The sequence below is a fragment of the Sinohyriopsis cumingii genome, chromosome 1, assembly GCF_028554795.1.
Source record: "Sinohyriopsis cumingii isolate HCF-2022 chromosome 1, ASM2855479v2, whole genome shotgun sequence".
Lineage (NCBI taxonomy): Eukaryota > Metazoa > Mollusca > Bivalvia > Unionida > Unionidae > Sinohyriopsis > Sinohyriopsis cumingii.
Genome location: NC_142961.1, coordinates 49975292 through 49983673, shown reverse-complemented (window position 1 = coordinate 49983673; position 8382 = coordinate 49975292).

Genomic DNA, 8382 nt, shown 5'->3' with positions numbered 1-8382 from the left:
CTCAAGAACGTTTGGCGATCTAGTGACTAATCCACGAACAACCTCACCAAGACTAGTTAAGTAATATACCGTTAAACTAGTTTTCTTGCGTGCACAAGTCTCACACTTCCGTGTACCAATGTCATTATATTTAAATGACGAGTCGACCTCTGATCTGCAGTTGTATTGTCAAGGTCTCCCCGGAGATATAATATATGCTCGTCCTTGTCCACTGGAATAAAAGTTGTTCAAACCAAGGATTGTGTTAGGGAAGATACACAGAGCGAGGAGTATTTAATAGCAGAAAATCCGGTGAGCATTTGGGGCGAATCCAAACAAAATATAACCCTGTGATTCGACTCCATTTCCTGAACATGAACTGTAGCTGTTACTGACAGTGTGGGATGTTACATTACACTATACCATGGTGGTGACAATGTGTGGTGCGATATTACATCCATTACGTAGAAATCGTTTGTCCTCGGAAATCTCCTTTAATCAACTGAGAACTGTTTTTAGTGACGACTGTTTAATATGAATCATATACTGTGGAGATTCAATGGAGAAGGCAGAGGTGAGTGTGGGCTCGTGTCACCAACGAAATTCTCCGTGGGATTTCATCATTCATTTACATAATATCGTACGCGCCAGTGGGAAGTTCAATAACATTCCAGGATGAGCACAGGTCCCTAAAAGACAAACAAGTTATTCGCGGAAAGGCCAACGAATGACCGTGATTGAATATTTGGCCAGCTGTAATACAGGCGCAACGACGCTAGTGGAATCTCAAGTGTGAAGGATACGGTTCCCGTTCTTTTCGTCGACAATCATATCAAATTTATTGTATCAAAAATTACTTCGTCAACTGTTCATTTCTTGGCGACAGATATTAGGTTGATTTCCATTTCCTCAAACACATTTAGTCGAACTTACTTCGACGTCACAATTTACGTTGAAATTAATTTTGGTGATAGTTTTTTACGCTGACTAATTTTTTTTTAGTTCTACTTTAAATATCGGTTCTATTTATTATTGTTGAAACTTCTGCTTAGCAAACATTGCATCAATAATCAATCATGGCTGAGCACACGTTTTGATTTCGTAATCCACATAATTAAAATTGTTATCGTGGCCAAATAACCATAAAGTTGGTTTTGATTCAATGACAGAGATTTAAAAAATATGAATCAAATGGCTGGCCTTTAAGTAGTCTAACCAGGGTTTAATAGAAACCCATAATCGTTCTGATTAGTTTGTCGCCTCTACTTAATATAATGGTTTCATTTATTATTCAGCTAATACTGGTCACAAATTACGCAAACAGTCATGCATGGTGGAGCACTCATTTGATGCAACCTGGGTAAATAAACCATCAATTGTTTTCCCCGAAAAGGAAGACGATTGTACGATTTTGACCGTCACAATGGAGAAAGTAGCAGACGTAACGATTAGGCTATTTATGAGAGGTATTTCTATACGAAAGAAAAAGATAAAGGAGGAAAAATATACTGGCTTTGTGAATTCTGATCATGTAATTCACGTCTACACAGCACTGGAGATGTTGTATGCTCACCATTGAACATCGTCTACATTAGCCATCATCTGAGGGAGTATCGGCAGCGATATTTGTCGAAAAGGTTAGTCGTGAAGTAACTGAGTGGGAAAGTACAACCACAAATATCGTTAAACACGCGATTTCTCAAGTGCCTGTTGTTGGTACAGCGGCATTGGCCTCAAGGTATCTACTGTCACATAAGGAAACGCCGGGCAGCTATTGAGTCTGCTGCTGCAGACGACGAAGATGAATCTGCTTCAGGTCTAGTTTAAAGAAAAATTCAACGCACCTTCGATAATCACGATTTCTTGAGATTATCAACAGAGAATATATTGAATTTTGCATCGAGAAATGGATTCGGTGAACGAAAACTCAAACTGGTTTGCCGATAGAAACTTCTATGTTCCACGAAGAGATTCTTCTCATCTTTACAATTCAAGTGTTATTAGGAAATTCCGAAACAATTCCGTGTGATTATGTGCTTCTAAAGAACAAGTCACAGGAATTGTATGATGTTCATGCTTCAAATTCTATGGGATCTGAATCCCGATGAAAGTTTAAACCAGTCTAATTATGTCGACTACGAGCTTGCAGCCATCTCAGCCTTTAAAGAACAATTTTCAGATGGTATAATCCATGGCTGCTTTTTCCATATAAGTCTAAAATAATATCGACAAAATATCCGCAACTAAATAATTGTCAACCAAATAAATGTTATCTAAATGAGTTTGATCAAATGAATAGTTGATAAAATAATTTTCAACAAAATGAATTCGACGATAAGATTGTCCACGAGAAGATTATCGATGAAATGATTGGTCACGTGGGATACATCTGCACATAAAATTATGTTTTCATTGACAAAAGTGTAATCATTGAGGTAATGCTCGAAAATAAAAACCACGCTGCATTACATCATCGATTCCACGTAAAATGGGAACTGCACCAATACTCATCGATGGTTTTATACGAGCTTTACTCGTTTTAAAGTCACATATGTTTTCAGTGAGTTCGTGCATCAGAAAGCGAGAATGTCCCCGAGTCCATGATGTCGTCGGTGAGCAACCTCTGACAAATCGATGCGGCCCCATTAATAACTTCTGGTTCGTTGTTTTCTACGTGCACCGATCCCACGAGTGTTTCCAACCTATCCACAAGTTCATTTACATGTGGCGGGTCTGTCGTCACGCACTCAGTAATATGACGGACAACGTTAATTGCTGTCTTTCCAACCTATCCACAATTTCATTTACCTGTGGCGGATCTGTGGTCTCGTAATCAGTAATATGACAACGTTAATTGTTCCTTATTGATACCCTCACCTTGCTTTATTAAATGACCCTATTTTTCAACGTCAAAGTTAAATTTATTCCAGTGTGGGCCAGATGCAGAATGCAGATAAAACTTGTCCCGAAATTCCCACTTGGTCCACGTTTGATAGACTTTTCTTTCAGACTTCTTATATTGTCCCTGAACAGTCCAGCTGGTGGGAAAATCTCATCATCTTGGAGGTACTTCGACGACTTTCTTGACTTGTTCCGCAGTTTCTCGCGTCGGTTTCATTAAGATTGCAAATGCTTGTTCGAAGCCCTGTCTGATGTCTTCCTGTTCGTATTGTTGCGACTGCAACGTATCTTTGACGCGTTTGCGTTTGCATGCATCCATGTGCATGCGATGAAGTTCCATTTGATCGAGCTCGGCATTGCAACGTCAGTTAGCAGCCTCTGCTATGGTATCGTTTGCAAATTTCGTCATTGTGTATGTTTATTATGGTTGTTAAATTGTCTTGTTCAAACCGGCTCGATAGTTTCCCCAGGAAGTTATGGTCAATATATAGGCAACTACACGGGCTCTGGGTGACATCCACAAACATATCATAAAACTCATACCACAAATTTTTGCAAGGTCATGTGCGTGAAAACCACGAAATATCATTAACACGTTACAGTTGTCTCGAATCACTTTAGGTACGCTTGCTTGACATAGATCACGTGTAAGTTTTTGTGTCGGTCTCGTGCAATAGTTTTCAACTATCACATTATCGCGCATAACAAGATTATCTGCAGCCGCATCGAGGTCATCCATGGTAGGAGCTTCATCAATTGTGGAAAAGAGATCAATGGTGGATGACTTACTTCTTGTGGTGACATTGTCACTCAACGAGCGAAACGCTTCTGTGAAATCCTTGAGTACATCATAACACGGTTGATCGTCCACAGAGGGTGTAATCACGCACATGCGATCCCACGTTAAATATATCTTGATCAGATTCAACAACAGTTCGGTTTTCCCTAATCCAGCCGGGAGAATAATTAATAATTAACGTGACAACTGAGTTTGGAAACATGTCACCGTGCGTGGGTCATCTGAACATGCCTGCGCAGAGAAGTCGATGACAGAAAAATCTGTGATTGTTCTCTGGTCGGAGCGTTTTCTCTTTCGTGATGCCATGTTCAAAGTAATTTGTTGGATAACTCCCTTATGACTAAACATGGATTGTGATGCCGCATAAAACTCGTACTGCAAATCCAACTAGTGTTCAAACACGTAATGGTCGAGCTACGATCGCCGAAATTTGTGTTCGGTATGGAACAAAGAAGTTCACGTTTATTAAAAAGAAGTCGTCGGCCATGTTGCTGCTGTGTTAATGAAGCTACCAGGCACACCGTGGAGTAAATATCCTGGTAAAAAGCATATCCCTAGATACCACTACAATGACTCGGAACACGGCTAGATATAGGACTTGATTATAAGAACCAATCCAAGCCTTGAAAAGCACATCTGAATCGTTTCGATGATATAGCGAACACAGTATCAAGTGATAACCGTGGGCGTCAAAGTGCTGTCAGAGATCTCATCCATAACTTGAATGCTTTTAATTCTGCACTACGAGAATGAATCGCGAGATGTATCATCAAAGGAGGTATGAAGATTAAGATTGCATTTAGAGGCTACTAGGTGGTGAACAAAGTTCAGTCTTTGGAAGTAAAAATATATTGGTATAATAAACAAACACGAATAAGAAAAAGTAGCTTCCGCACTGCAGTCCTCGCGGCTACTGGAAGCGTGAAGGGGCCGTTGAAAAGTTAGTAAGCGCGGAAAAGTCACCCATGAGATTGCTCCATCATGGTTGACCAAACAAGAGTACAGGCAAATTTACCTACCCGCGTTAATTTTCAGCGGATGATTTCATACGAGGACACCTAACGAAGTTTAATCGGCTGGTATTTTGTTTGACATGAAAGGGTACAAGGACACACATACACGTACGTGTTATCCATTGTAGATGTTGCCGTCAGATACAAGGACTGACTTCCAAAGATTCGGTGAGTGTCGCAGACGTTCTTAAACGTTTCTATGCACGTGCACCACTGACATGGACGCGGCTGTAGCAAGTGAACCCGGGCAAAGTTGCTACATTGTCAACAAAACATAAGGTGCTGGTTCGTTTTGGACATGTTGACATAAATCGTGATCAAGCCATTGGTGGAACGTGGAACGAGTTAACCGTTCACTCACAGAACGATTATTCGGACACTTATGCGTGCATGAGCATGTGGTCTCGAACTTGAAGTGCTCTCACTCTAGAGCGATCCTGCCAGCGGGTAACACGATTTGCATCAGTCATATAAGCATTAAATAATCACACGCACGATTGGATTAAAACCCGCTGAGGCAATTCGGCAGTTCTAAGACTGTCACCGTTACGCATAAATCAGTTGCACAACCATCCGTGTTAGGCTCATTCGGAAACTATTTCGTTCGATGCCCGTATGCACCAAGGCGGGTACCATCGTGCTATTGACCTAGTATGGTCCATTGACATATTTTCAGTCACAGATCGGATTGATTTTCCGGGACAGTCAACACATTACTGCGGATGAACGAGCAGCAAAGCCATCAAGAGCATTTGTGTAAGAGGAGTTGCAAGTCGTTTCCACGGATACAGAACTATTACCTAAGTAAATTTTAATGTGCTAGAGCGTCAATTTTAAGTTGATTGACAATGCGTGGTGTCCGTATTCGTATTTGGTGATTGAATCGGATAATATCCATTATTTGGTGTTAAGCAGTGACAAACTCACATTGGTGCAACAGTAAACCACTATGCGATGTGTTATGTTTATTTAATTTGAATTACTTGTTGGTTAGTTTTATTATATTTTTTCTTTTATTACATGCTATTGTAAAGTAACGTTGTATGTTGGACTTGACCTTGACCAAAACGGAGTTAATTTCTGTTTGATTTTAATTGACTTCATTATTTTATTCTGTGTAAACAACTAATACATGTCTAAATTATTCTCTACGTGTATGGGATTAAAATCAGTATCATTATTAATAAAGTTAATATGTTTATTTGGGTCTAGGTTTAGGTTTTCGAATTTCCTTAGTGTATTTGACATAGTCTAGATTCTGTTTCTTGTAATAACTAACATTTTTATTTTGCAAACATCATGATCATTCTCGAAAGTTTTTTTTCTTCTCCACTAGGTAATAGTTTGTTTTTATTTTATAGAAAAAGCTAATTGTGATAGATAATGCTAACTGTGACATGAGGTCAAGTAGAGAACTATATAATCTTGTAATTGAGAGGATTTATTTTCGGGCTTTAAGTCATGGCACAATGAAGTTGTATTATAAGTTGTGTCCAGTATAATTTCGGGCTGTAATATATTGTCTTGAAATTATTGAATTCAAGTGATTATTTTCTCTGGAAATACAAAAGTGCTCTGATAAAATTCTTGTATAGAGACATACACTGGAGTTTATAGTGTATTCAGAATTTATAGTGTATTTAACAACATACACTCGCCAGCGTAATTTAGTGCAAACTGGTTTTTGGAGTATATATATATATATATATATATATATATATATATATATATATATATATATATATATATATATATATATATATATATATATATATATATATATATATATATATATATATATGACGATACCTGAGTCTATTTGTTTGACAAAAATTGCAAGAAACGAACGTTGTGGACAAGTAGATACCGATAGTACGCTCTTAGGTTCGATACAGTTGTGTACATCCTATTCGTTTTGGTATTGATCGATACCACCTTGGTTGAATGAAAATGTTTGGGTTGGCGAAAACAAATGGTTCGCGAAGACCTCTAGCATTAGAACAATATATGTGCATAGGATATATGTTTTAGTTGTCTAGAATCCGATTTTGATTGTTCTCGCTCTTGATGTTGGTTCTATCTAGTATAAACTCGTATTTATTTTGAAGATGTTCTACCATTATAGGTCTATCTAGAAAACAAGAATAATCCATGGTTGCATCTCATGCATAGAAACCGATTCCATCTGCTCGCAACGATTGCAGAAACCGGGTAGCAATTGGAACAATTCTTCGGATGGAATATTGGCTGTGTCTATTTCGCATACAAGAATCTATGCCAGTATTATTTATTTTGTTTTGTTTGTTTTTGTTGTTGTTCTTTGTTTTTTTGCATGTAATACGTAGAGTACATGTGCATTTTTCGTGATATGGAATTAGTTGTAGATCAATATAGAGATTGTGTTATTTCGATGTATGGAGCTGTGGAACCAATACGAACATGTAGAGCATCTTGCAAACCATTTGCAGATGCATGTGTATGAATATGTGCAAGAATCGCTTTTGCAAAAAGATCTGCAGCCGATAGGGACATCCCTCCTGCTCTTGTATGAGATATTTGGTTGTCGGAAAGAAGACTCCAAACATACAGATCCTTGACAAATAGAGCTGATATTGGTTGCAACTTTGCTCAAGATTTTCTGGTCGATTTGGGGAAGATCGCCTATATTTGCTATATCCAATTGAAAGTTTTTCAGCTTTTTTTTTTTTTCAGAACGCGTGCAAATCGGTTCTCTCTCCAGCAGATCACATACTCTTATCGTGACCGGTCGAATATGTGTTCCTTGCAATGTCTGTTGTCCTTCACTCGAGGAGTGTCGTTTTAGAAACATGATTTTTGGTTTCCATATATATGGACAATGTCATTTATCCACCTGACATTGCTCAAAAGGGCACCAAAGTAAAAGTCTGTTTACTCAAATTTTGCATAATATGCAATAAACGTGCGCAAGAATACAACGGTGGTCAAATTTCAATTGACAATTGACTGTACCTTGAAACGTATATTTCTTTTTACCGGGGGGGGGGATATCCGGAAACCTGGACGACCCTGCCAACCCCCCCCCCCCCCCCGACCCTGCACACATAGTCGAGCTATTATTTGGTAGAACTTCAGGCAATGTATAATTTCAACATACTCGCTACTTCAGGCTTGAAGCCGAGTTCCTGTAGGGAAAACACGTGGTTTACTCAGGTGTTCTCGTGCATCTTGCCTTACAAGTGATTAATTTCGTCATCATAGAACTTATCAAAATGAATCTTGGAAAATCTTGGGAATATATTTCAACATGTTATTGGTGATAAGTATTTACCGCCATGTCGGCCTATTCTGCGCGCCAGGTAATTCTGCGGAACGATACGTCATTTCTGTAAACATTTGATCACGTGCTATTTTGGGTCAAAAATCCATTTTGTATCCAGAAAGAAGAATCGTACATTAATTAAGAAAAGTGATATTCATAAAGTTTAGAAAAATATCCCACATTTAGACTCGAAATGCACATAAAAATGTGATTTCTAAATGGCAACGTGAAGACCCACTCCATGACCTTCTTGAACCTGTAACCCAGAAAATTCGATTGACTATGCATCTTTTAGAATCATACAAATAAATACATTATATAAAAGATGGAAATGTGTACATTAAAACAAAACTATTTTAATCCAAGTTTCCAATTTTGCAAGAAGTTGT